We start from the raw sequence: 13,180 nt of genomic DNA, 5'->3' as shown, positions 1-13,180 counted from the left end.
GTGTTAAAACGAGCTTGGGTAACCACTATGGGAAAAAGGCAATTGATGACAAATTTGCAGCATACAAAAAATCATTTCAATTTCTCATACATTTTAGTTTTAAATATATAATTCCATAATTGAAAATGGAATTCAAGACCTCTATCTTTATATTTAAATTTTATTATCTTGGATTTGGTCTTGATTCTGGACAATTTATCAAATCATGGAGTTTATATGAAACTTATAATGTTTTGAGGAATACTTATTACTGCAAATTCTCATTCTCATCTCTGATGCATTTCTTTTATTTCAATTCCCCTGAGCACTAAGCATTCTATTTTGACATTTTACTGCTTGCTTTAGTTTAAATAAAATAAATAATGATTTTGGGTTATAGGATTTTGGTTAGTTTGACTTCTTCATGTTTTTAATAATAATTAAAATAAGAAGTCAGCTAGTTTGGGGAAATTGATACCTTTCAGGTAAGATCAAAAGCAATTATCCAATGGTAAGATTCATGTGCCCATTTTCATTAATTTCCATTTCATCATTCTAGTTTCATTTTTGTTTTTAAATTATGCTGATATAAAACTCTGTTTTGCAGCTCTCCATTTAAAACTTTCAATCCTCTGCCAGATCATATTTTCAAAGTCCATACTCTTCTCCTGGCTTAATTTCATGAAGCAGCGACGATCTTCCATGAAACAGCTACACCAGGAAGTTTCTGAACCTTTAGTTTGTTTCTTTAGCATTCCTTTCATTGGAAAACAATTAAGATGATGCTTTGAAACAAGAAAATTAATATCAGACATAAAGTTTTCATGGTGGCTGAATTTTATCGTCCCTGCTATCAAAAAAAAAAAAAAAAAGCCTAAAGCATTCACAACTCTGCAAGGTATGTTTTTCTAGATCTCAACATAAGAAGGAATGATTACATGCTTATTTTCTTTTTCTTCATATTGTTGGAGACATTGGTATAAACATTCTTGTTTGAGTTTATCATGCTAAACTTGGATTTTCCTTCCCATTTTTAGAGATTTCTTTGTTTTTATTTTTGTTCGCTGATTTCTTTTCTCATTTTAGCATAAGAATTCTTTTCCTTCGGATTTCAGCTTTGATTTTGGTGACTTTGCCATTATTTATATGGAAGGCCTATTTGTTACTTAACAATGGTCAGGATACGTGGAGGAAAATTGTTAATAGTCACCTATTAGCTTTTTCTTAAATCTCTTAGTAAAGTTTGATTTTCTTATTATAAAGGTAGACATACTTAAGGAAGAGATTACCAATCAAGAGAAGTTGGCAAAGTATCATAAAATCTGAAAAATTTCTTTTTCATCAAATTGTAATCATTTTGAGATTTCAAAATTTCATTAGGATCTTTCAGAATTCTATTATCAGTCAAGAAAAGTTATTTTTAACCAAGTAAAGACACTTTACAGCAAAGCACCTTTAACTCTGAAATTGTCATTCTTAACTCTTAAGGAGTCAATGATTCTCTCTGTCCCAAAGAGTCTTATCTTTCTAGAGGATAATCCTGAAATATATTTAAACTTAGAAGATAAGAGGTCTCATCATGAGCCTGCTTACCATGATCATAGGGGAAAAATAGGCTGACATTACCAATACTGTTAAACAAACCAGGGTAATGGCTTATGATTGCAAACAATTATAAGACAAGGGGTCTCATCACGAGCCAGCTTGTTCAGTCCAATTTTAACCAGTGAATGGCATTGTCAACTATCTGGCTACCATACTAGGACAATGGCTTTTAAGATTTAATAAAAAATAAAAAAAATAAAAAGTAATACATATATAAATGGATTTATCTCTAGGTCAATAATTCTTCTAAAGATTGGATTCTGAATCATTGATGATTGAAAAAGTAACCCTGCCGAGATTATAGATGTTTGCTGGTAGCAGTGGCTCTACTTGTGACAAATGAGTATATTCTAAAAGCTAAGCTGTAAAGTGACCCTTGCTTTATCTCTACAACTAGTTAAGGACTGATGTAGAGTTTTGAAATATTTTAATGTATGAGGAATTTTAAGAAAATTACAATTAGATGATTCTTGCTTTTATTCAGACTAATGAACTTATTCAAGCATTTCAAGCATAATTTTCTCTGCTTTAATTATTTTTACTTTAATTTTAGGAAAATCTCATATCAAAGAAAGATAACTGGTTCTTCTCCCGCGTGTCGCCATTGTTGTGGTAAAAAACACAACCCCCCCATTATTGATGTGTTCACTTCAAATAATGGGGACCCTTTCTATAAAATTTGGCTAAACACTTTTTTTTGGATTTTTATTTAGTTGATTGCCCTACGCTTTTGTTAATTTTACATTCTCTTTGGATTCTTGTTTTGATTGCTTTGTTAGAATCGTTTTTTTTATAAGCTTCCCATTGACGCTTGTTTCGCCTCATTTGGTCAACTAGTTTGAAAGTGGCACTCCTTTGAAAATCTGATTATTTATGTAGCCTAGGTTAAAAATGCATAAAATGTAGAATATTGCAGTTTGTAAATAAATTAGCTCAATAGTGCATTTATTTTAAATATTAACCCTAGTTACTTCTTACTAACATTTTTCCATTTTTAGTTATGCAGCCAAATCATTAATTATCGAGATTTTAAGAAATTCACTCTAATTTCTTAATCAAATCCTAATCTCGAAAACCCAAACGTAAGAGTGGCTTTAGTTTACATTTTTACTTTTATTAAGAGTAGCCGTAGTTTAGAAACTTAAATTCATAGAAATAAAACCAAAATAAAATTCATGTTTAAAATTAAATTTTAAATTAATTAAATTAATTAATATATTAAATATAATTAATTTAATTAAATTAAAATTAAAAAAAAAAAAAAAAAAAAAAAAAAAAAAAAAACATATAATAAAATTGTTTTTATCGCATCGGAAGTTTTATGTGACATATTTTAAAAACCCCGATATCCCTCATCCTCCGGATGCGATATGCCGATATCCCTCTTCCTCCCGATGCGATATCGCATCGGGGAATTTCGCTTGACCATTTTCAAAACCTCATTACCCATCCTCCCGATGCGATATGCCGATTCGATTGTGAAAGTTAAAAGGCATAGGGGCATTAAGGCATTAACGGTTTGGATTTAGTAAAGTTCAATACATGCACTCATACGTATGAGTGTTATGGACTAAGTAAGATGGAACATACATAAAACATGAACTTTAACATAAAACCCATGTAATACCAATAGTTTTCCTTTAAAAAAGGTTTAAGACATCACTCATACGCATGAGTGAATCAGGTAAGTAAAGTAGTGTAAGTTAGTTTATATTTTTAATATTAATTTGAATATTAATATGTAATATGTAATATATTATATTATTTAAAATAATATGTAATATATTATATTATTTAAATTAATATGTAGTATTTAATTAATAAAGTTTAAATTAATCATATTAATTAATTTATGATATTTAATTAATTTGATTAAATATCATTTAGAATTAGTTTTTAATTAGATTTAATTTGTTTATAAATAGTTAATTAGATATTAGTTAGTTAGATTAATGATTAACAATTAAATTAGAAACTAATTTAGGATTAGATTTTTAATTCAAATTCTGATTTTTAGCCCAGCAACAGAATTTCCAGATTCATGCCAGATTTGACCCATCAACTTTGGAAGCTCATAAATTGAGTTATACTTGGCCAAATGAGGCCCAGGACGGCTCATTGGAAAGAGAAAATCAAGGAGAACATTTTGGAGGAGGTTTCACCAACAGATTTACTCATTTATTGGGTCAAAAATCAGGCAGAAGATCAGGCTCCGAATTTTAAAAAACAAAATCCATTTTCTGAGTTATTTTCTTCAATTTCATTTCTCCAAAGCCTCTTCTAATTGCAGATCCATTGGCCAATGATATCCTTTGCCAATCAAATCATTCCAAGCATCAATACAGAGCTTATATTTTATTTTCAATTATTTATTTAAATAGAATTTGATTGGGTTTGATTTAATTACCAGAAATGATATGTTGATTGCATTTTTAATTTATTTTGATTTCTTTTGCAGGAAAACAGCGGAAGGAATATCGAACAAAGGATCTCGATCAATGAGAATGCTCCAGCAATTGAAGAGTAGAGTTTTGAGCAAGTAAAATTGGATTTAGCAGATTTCTCTTCAAAAAACTCTTCTCTCAAGAATTCCTTAAAAAAATATTATAAATAACAGATTCTAGAAGGTAAAAAGGGCTGCTCTCCTCTGCAATGCTAGACTTCTAAAAGCACTACTGTAATAGGAATTTAGAGTTGTAGGAGAGAGGAGAGAAAATCTCAGATCTGGGGATTATTGAGGATTTTTCCTTTGTATCTTGAATTATGTATGAGGGGCAGAGTTTTCACTATTATGGCTTTAGCTTTGAAGGCAGAAGTTCAAGCAATTGTAAAGGACTGTTGGAGACCAAGATCAGAGAAATGGATGCAATAAATTGGTATTTTTAATACTATTGTTTTAAATATCAGTTTCATTTTTATGGTAACAGGAATGTGTCATTTTATTCATGTTTGTGCATTATTGTCAATATGGGTAGTTTGTCTCAATGTTGTTATCATGTATCTCTGTTCTTATGGATTAATTTCTGATTTCTGATTAACTATTTACTCAGAAATCTGCCTTATTAAAACTGATTTATTAAGTGGTAATATGTTGTGAACTATTTCCACATATTATTGTTTAGTTATTGGATTTGCTGATTTGATAATCAATATCATTTATGTGAACTACTTCCTGAGTGTTGTTGGTTTATTATTTCAGTTAAAAGGTCTCAATAGGATATGTTTTGATATCCATAATATCAGTTAATTGAACTACTTCATTAACTTGATATTCATTATAAACAAGACATATCTAAATCCCAATACTTTAATTATCTTGCTCTTAGTTGGGTTAGATCTATATCTGCCTAATTAAGATAGGATTTAGATTAGTTTCTTTTGCTTGCATCATAGAATAAGCTTGCATTTAGAGTAAGTTGTACATTCTTTTAAGTCCTCTCCTTAAAGAGGCAAAACTTTAGTTGTGGCTTGGCTGAACCCAAATCAGCTTAAGGGTCATTCTCTTGCCTGATCAGCAAGGAGAAGTGATCTGATATCCCTGTCTATTGGTATGTAAAGATACATCATAAACCAATAGCAATAGGGAGAAGGTAACTGGACCTAGTTGAATAGTTGGAGCCACCACACCAAACGGAAAAGGAGTTGCTTTAAGGTCCGGACCGGGTGGTTATCCCCGAATGTTGTTGCAGCGATTTTTTAGGCATCAACAAGCCATCATGGCTAAGGGCTTTCCCATCTTTTAGTTGTGCTGATGCTGATTCTACTTCCAACATAGTAACCAGTCACAGTAAGAGATGATTGTGCTCTTCTGTTATGATTTTTGGAATATGCTGGAGAATTTTTTTTATAACAGGCTATCTATCTGTTTGCGTCTCTTGATGTACTGTTTTGAAATGGTTAATGAGCTCTCTCTCAATGTCTTCATGTTTCTCTAGTCATTCTCCTTGTTGATTCTGAAGATGTGCAATGGTGTTTTTCATTCTTCTCTGGATAGTGGTGCGATGAAAGAATTTAGTGTTTCTTTCCCCTTCTTTTAACCATCTGATTCTTCATTTTTGTTTCCAGAGCATTTCTTCTTGCTTCCTTCTTTCTTCTAGCTGAGTGAGAAGATCTTGTTCTTGACTTACCAGTGCCTCAGTTCTGCCGCCTTCAATGATTTTCTGTTGTAGCTCTATCATACTTTGCTCGAGCATTTTTTGACCTTGAAATATATTGCCAAAGGTAGCGTGGTTCCAGTGCTTGATTTTCTTTTTGAGATGCTTTAGCCATTGTTGAAATTGAAACATAGTTGACCCTTCAGAAGGGGTGAAGTTATCCCAAGCTGATTTGACTACATTTTTGAAATCTGGGTGGGTGAACCAGAATGTTTCAAATCTGAAAGGTTTCCTGATTGAGTCTCCAGGTCTTGTCCATTGAAGTGAAATGGGCCAGTGATCTGAGCCTGATAGGGGAAGTATTGAAGCAGTTATGTTGCCTCCCAAATGTACTGAGTTATCTGAGATTAGAAATCTGTCCAACCTAGAGGTGATTTGTTGAGATCCTGATCTTTTATTATTCCAGGTGTAAAGACCATTATTGAATGGTAAGTCTATTAGCCAGTTATTTTGTATGTAATCTTTGAAACCTCTGCTTTCATTGTCCAATTTCACTCTGCCTCCTTTTTTCTCCTCCAGTTTAGTGATCATATTGAAGTCCCCACTGGTGATCCAAAGTGGATGCTTTCTTGTGGAGTTGAGAGTTTCCAGCTTTTTTAGCAGCACATTTTTTTGCACAGAGTCCTGAGGGAAATAAACATTTGTCAAATGACCATGTATGTTGGTTCCCATGATGTGAAAAGTGGCCTGTATGAGATGATGGGAGGCATGAAAGTCTGTTAATGAAATGTTTTGTGTATTCCAAGCAATAGAAAGCCCTCCCAATGCTCCATATGCATCTACTATAACAGTTTGGCATCCCAGCCAAGCTTTGGATAGAATAGAATCTAATGTACTGTTGTTACATTTTGTTTCCTGCATGAAGAATATATGAGGTTTTTCATGCTGTATCATGTTTTTGATCATCCTGTATTTCCTAGGACTGTTGAGTCCTCTTACATTCCATGAGATGAGCTTCATGGTTAACTAGTTGGTAATGATCTATAATATTTGGTCAGCTTGGAGCACCTGCCAGACTCCACTAACATTTCCCCAATGAGGATGGTGCATTGTAGATCTGTCTTTCTGCCCCTTTTCTTTCCATCTTTGGTAATGTGTTTCCCATCCCAGCTGCTTCCTTGTTGTATGCCCAAGGTTCTATGCTGGTGGACTCGTGAGAGTACTACTTCCAAGTTTTCGAGTTGCCTGTCCGGTATTTTGTCGAACTCTTTCTTTTTGCAAGCTTGTTTGAGACCAAAGATGTCTAGGTCTCCTAGATCAAAGCTCTCTGGCTCTTCTTCCATGTGACTTTGTTGACTACCCTCTGCCATGACGAGGGTTGTTTTGAGTGGATCTGTCAAAGAGTTGTCAACTTCCATTCCTTTTGCTGACCATTGGGTTTTGTCTTCTTCTTGGAAGGGGGTAGGCTGAGAAGCTGCTAGCTGCTGATCTATTTTTTTCCCCTGTAGAGGTTGACTGGAAGCATTGAGAATGGGTACGGTGGATGATTTGGTAGTTGGCATGGTAGATGACTTAACCGATTTGGTTATATTTGAATCTGGAAAATCTGGGTTAGATAGAAGGTCAAAACTGTTGTTGGTGGATGGTACGTTAGAGGTGGGCATAGAGTTTTTTGGTCCATGGAAGGGTTTTTTGGTGTGCTTCTTTCTATTTGTGACTTTGGTGAACCCTTCAGAATCAGATTTTTCTGCATGGTCTGAGAGTTTAGGGGAAGCATTTAAGGGACAGTCATGGAATAAATGGCCATGAGCATGACATTTCCTGCATCTAAAGGGCACATGTTCATAATCTATGGGTTGAATCCATTCAAAGTCATCATGAAGGAGGCTTACCGAGTCCGTGAGAGCTTTGTCGAGCCACATGTAAATGCATATGCGAGCATATGATGTGTAGCGGCAGAGCTTTGTTTCCTCTGCAATCTTTATGAAATCTCCTAGCCCATTTCCAATAGCTTTAAGTGATTCTTCATCCCAATATTCCAGAGGTGAGGAGTACATTTGAATCCAGACTGGTGCCTAGCTAAAGTCTTCCTTGTCTGGGTTGAATCTTTCTATCCAATCTCTTAGATATAGACCTGTGGCATTGAAAAAATATGGGCCTCCATCGACGATGCAGTTTCTGTCTTCAATGCAGTTGAATATGGTTGTGAAAAATCCTTTTGGGCCTAGCTGAAGGGAAACATGCCCTTTTGGCTTCCATTTTGAGGCTATCCATCCTTGCAGGGCTTTCTTAGTTGGCCAGTAGCCTATGAATTTACCTATGAGCACATGATCCTTCATATACTGTATTTGGGCATTGATTCTATGGCTTGGTAGATCTATCTTGGGGCATTCTATTGTGATGGGCTTGCATGTTGAAGACATTGCCTTCTTTGGCTCTCCATGTACTGTGGAGATGTGCTCCTTTCCTTTGTTCAGATTTTCCTCTTCTGGCTGTTGTGCCGTTTGGCGCGGTGGTTGTTCCATTCTTCCAGGTAAGGGCTGTTCATTTTCATTTCCATTTGGCCTGCTTCCATTGTTGCTACCTGTGGGGGGATGCCCTATGGCCTCCCCCATCTAAATGTTCATTTTTTGTGTCTGTCAGATCAGCTAAACCCGTGCTTGAAGTGTTACAACTTGTTTCTGAAGGTCTGTCACCTCTGTCTTTGTGCCATGGAGGGGTTTTTCAGAAACCCTAGTCTGCCATTTTCCTCTGCTTCTCATTCCATCTGTGCCTTCTCAACCTACTTTAAAAACACTGAGGTTTTTTAGATAGATTAGATAGTCACTGAGGCCCTTAAACAAACTCTTGCCCTTCCTGAGATTCAAACTGAGGTTTTAGATGTATTCAAAAAAAATAATTAATGAAGACTTTCGGCCCCTTCTTCAAGGAGAGATAGAGGATTATATTTCCATTATAATCATGATCATTTTAGTGCAAGACAAGACATATTTCATACTCCATGGCTTCTATTTCTTGAATATGGTATGCTCCAATGGTCAAAGTCAAGCTTGTAACCAAAGAAAAATATAGGTTGGATTTTACATTAGTTGAGATGACTCTTAGTCATTGTCTAAGATTCTTTGAATCTCCTGAGGTTTCTCTGTGCATGTGTTAGGATCTGAGGCTCAAACTAAGGTCCATAAATTAAATATTTCATCCCTGTACGAGCAAATTTTAGATTCAACAGAGCTTCTTATTCATCTATGGTCATAGTTCAAGGTTTCTCTTATATCATCGCTCTGATACCATGTTGATTTTTTAAAACATATTCTAAACTGATAATTATTTCTTATTATTTATTAAGTTAATATTTTCTTTTATTCACATTCACCATAAATAAATTATACAAAAGATCTCAAAAATATAAACAAAATTCCAGTAGGATCATAAAGAGACAACCAAACAAGAGATAAGAATTTACCATGGGAAACTTGGGGAAAAAACCTAACAAAATTTTTCTTAAATAAATCAATCAATTCAAAAAGATAAAATCCTTATCTTATAGTCAAGATACAGGTCAAATTTATCATGAATAGACATAGATTAAACCTGTTCAAGTCAAATAAGTAGCCTCATAAAATTGGTCTACTTTTCCTAAAAAATTAGGTCTTCTTCCCAAGAAATATCTTCGATCATAATTAACCCATCTTCCTGGTGTAAAATTTCCTTGTCTTTCTCTATTCACTTCATTAAAGTAATTTGAATTGCCTTGAACAAGAGATGATACAAATTTCACTTTGAAGGAGGCCAAATGATCTTTCTATAAAACTTAAATGAGTCTAAATACACATGACTCTAGGGTTTGGATGAATTGAAGCCAACCTTACTATTGGAGGCAAGAATACATAATTTTAAAATTCAAATTTCCCTCATTTTGAAGCTGGTATGAAGAAAATGTCTTGACTATATCATTACATTTATTTGGAGGGCTAAAATAACAATTTTGGATACCAACCATAGCTACAAAAGTTCAACATCAGGGGGAAATAATAGTCTCTAGTCACCCTATAATACACTAATAAGTAGTGATTAAGTCTTGAAATTAGAATTTGAGAAGAGTAAGGTTCAAATATGAGTCATGGGATATGGATAAAAGATGAAATAGACCCATAGTAGATTTCAATTGACATACATTTACTCATAAATTAATGAAAGTAAGGGATATACAAAAATGGAGAACAAAAACACTAGGGATCTCTCCCCAGTGGAATCTCTAGTTTTGTTTGCCTAAATTCTGCACATGAGAAAATAACTATTCTCCATAGACCCAACCTCAGGGTTTTCTAGACACTGGAAAAAATGAGTAATGAAGTTTCCCTAGATCTATTGTATCATCATCCTTTCATTGAATGGAAATTACAAGAGTGATGGCATAACTTATAATCATTGCATGTTAATGAAGGTTGAAAACCCATTCTAGTAGTTGATGGTCCTTCTCCTACTCAGAGATCTCACTCTATATCCTTGATCCAAATTCCTAGAAACATGTACAAATGAACAAAGACAATGTTTTTTTCCTTTTGGGGAAGTAAAATTAGATTGAAAAATTATATAATTACAAAAAATACAATATGATCTCATAACAATAATGATGTAGAAAGGGAATTTAAATTGACATTCCATGTAAAATAACAATACAATAGTGAAAATATATCTTCAGTTGTAAATTTCTCTCCTTCAATCCCTTGCCACTTGTCCTCGCTTGAATTACTCACAAACGTGCCTCATTCATGAAGTAGGAGAAGACATTTTGAGGTGGTATTATGCTATTTTTCTCCCTAAGGTTTTTTCCACAACGTTGAGAGGGTATCAATATTTAGGCCATTTCTAGATCTAGGAGGATCCATATGGACTCTTAGTTCCATGAGAAGTTAGGAAATTTCCACAATTATTGAATCCAAGCCAATATGTTGCAAATGCTAACCACTAGAAACTCTCAGCTCCATCACTCCCTCCAAGAAGGAAAGTTGTATATTGAGTGAGAGGATATATACTAGCATGGGAGTTATGACATATAAGAAGACAATGTTGTAGGAGAAATGGACTAGGTAAGTAGACACATTGAAGTGTGAAAAAGGGTGCATTCAAGCTAATAAATAAAGAGAGTTGAGCTCTAGTTCCTCCTAGTGAAATGAAGTTGCAATAGGGTGATAACAATGGTAACTTCCAAAATCAGTTTGACCCAATTTTTCCCTGTAAATTTCTAATCATATGTTAATCATTCTTTACATAATAATTTGTTAGGCCCCTATACTACTAGTGTAACCCCTTATTGTTATTAGTACAACCCCCTTATTATATTGATGTACCCATGTAGTGCCCATATTGTTACTCTTGTGCCCCATAGAAGCCCACTATTGTTATTATTGTGCCCTTACATTATTATTGTTATGTCGGCTCTGATTATGTTATGTCCCCTTAGACTTCTATATATAGAAAGGAGGTATTTTCATTTGTATCATCCAAGAATTGTTCATTTATGTAATGTAAAGGAGGTTGCCCCCTCGAAGAGGCTGAATTATAAGGCATTGATCTATCTTTTCTATCTTTTCTTGAGCTGGTTTCATAACATTTGGTATCAGAGGTTTGGGTTCTAGGGTTTCGCTGCTCCAAACAGGTCATTGTGGTATTTTCGCAATAACTTTTTTTCTGTGACGTTTCAGAAGTCGTAAGAAAAACCCATTTGAGAAGAAATCATGCTGAACCTTGGGTCCGAATTTCAGATCTTTTCACGTGATATTTGCGGAGATATGATCTAAGGAAGTTGGTCTTTTTGCAAACTCCTGAATTACATTCAAAACAGGTGACCTGGGGAAAATCGTCATAACTTTCTCTCTGAGCATCAGATTGAAATTTCGTAAGAAGGTATAGAAAGAGGACGGACTGTAGTTTCTTGTATATCTTTTTTAGAACCAAAGGTCAAAAAATTGACACGTGTCATTTCATACAAGTTTGCTCTTCTGGAAAGGTCTATAAGCAGGTCATCTTGGGAGATTGTGCATAACTCTTTCTTGGAGAATCCAATTTGGATCAGACTGGTGGCATTGGAAAGAGGACATAGAGGGCTACTATAGGAAGCAATTTCAGAACTTAAATGTCAGAAATTATAGAGTTATAGTCGTTTCAAGATTAAGGTCATAAAATCAAAAAAAAGCAAGATGAGGAAGTTTGATGGCAAGGATCCAGTAAATTGGATACTTCAGATGGAGCAATATTTTGATCTACATGGTGTACCACTGTTACAAAAGGTATGTATTGCATCTTCATATTTAGAACCAGATCAATTTTTATGGTATAAAGGGCTTTGTTCTCGTAAACAACTTGTTACGTGGTCAATTCTCACAGAGGAAATGAAAGCACATTATGAGGATACAAAGAGAAAAACCTTCTTTAAAGCAACACCACAACAATTGGAAAGAGTAAAAGGGCTTTGTGACATATTGGAAAGTAAAATTATGGCAACAAGGAAGTCTACCCCTCACAACTATAAAGGTGGAAGTGTTGTTTCTCCTAGCCTTCCACAACGTACAAGGGTTACACCACAACAATTGGAAGAAAAAAGAGAAAAAGGGCTTTGTTACAATTGTGATAGAAAATGCACTAAAGGTCATAAGTGTGCCGAGAAGAAATTATTTTACATAGAGTATAAAGAGGAGGAAGAAAGGGATCAAGAAACATCAAAACAAGAGGATATATGCCAGGACTTAACCCCAGAAAAAGAAGAAAAGAATCAGACCATATCTTGTAAACTATTAGCAAGAATGACCACTCCTCAAACTCTCAAGATAGAAGGACATATCAAGAAGAAAAAGGTGAAAGAAGTGAAGGATCACGTCAAGAAAGAAGAAATGAATCCAACCATATCTTGTAATTCATTGGTCGGAATTACCACTCCTCAAACTATCAAGCTAGAAGGACATATCAAGAAGAAAAATGTTCAAGAAGTGAAAGATCACATCGACCATCAAGAAATGAATCCGACCATATCTTGTAAAGGATTGGAAGAAATTACCACTCCTCAAACTCTAAATATAGAAGGACATATCAAGAAGAAAAAGGTTCAAGCAGTTAAAGATCACATCGAGCATCAACAACAAGTTCTCCAACTTTTAAAGGATAATGCCACTTTGGTGCAAAATCAAATGAAACAACAGGTAGATCAACATCATAGTGAAAAATGTTTTCATGTAGGTGATTGGGTATTTTTACTGCTACATATAAAGAAAACTATTTATGAGAAGGAAATTTTTGTTGGAAATAATACTGAGAGGGGGGGGTGAATCAGTATTATCAGATCAATCAACTTTTTCAATGCTCATAAACATATACGCTACTTCAGTTAAGTTAACTAGCGTGTACACGCTACTGTGACTAAATAAAACAGCGTATAAGAAGAAAACTCATAATTTAGTTAGCTTATTCTTCAGTTAAGTGCATCAGGACATTATTCACCACATTAA

This window comes from Pinus tabuliformis, chromosome 9 (genome assembly GCF_031772625.1).
Source record: "Pinus tabuliformis cultivar Carrire ecotype Pingquan chromosome 9, CPIR1, whole genome shotgun sequence".
Classification (NCBI taxonomy): domain Eukaryota; kingdom Viridiplantae; phylum Streptophyta; class Pinopsida; order Pinales; family Pinaceae; genus Pinus; species Pinus tabuliformis.
The sequence above is the reverse complement of the archived record's forward strand: the minus strand, read 5'-3'. Positions refer to the sequence as shown.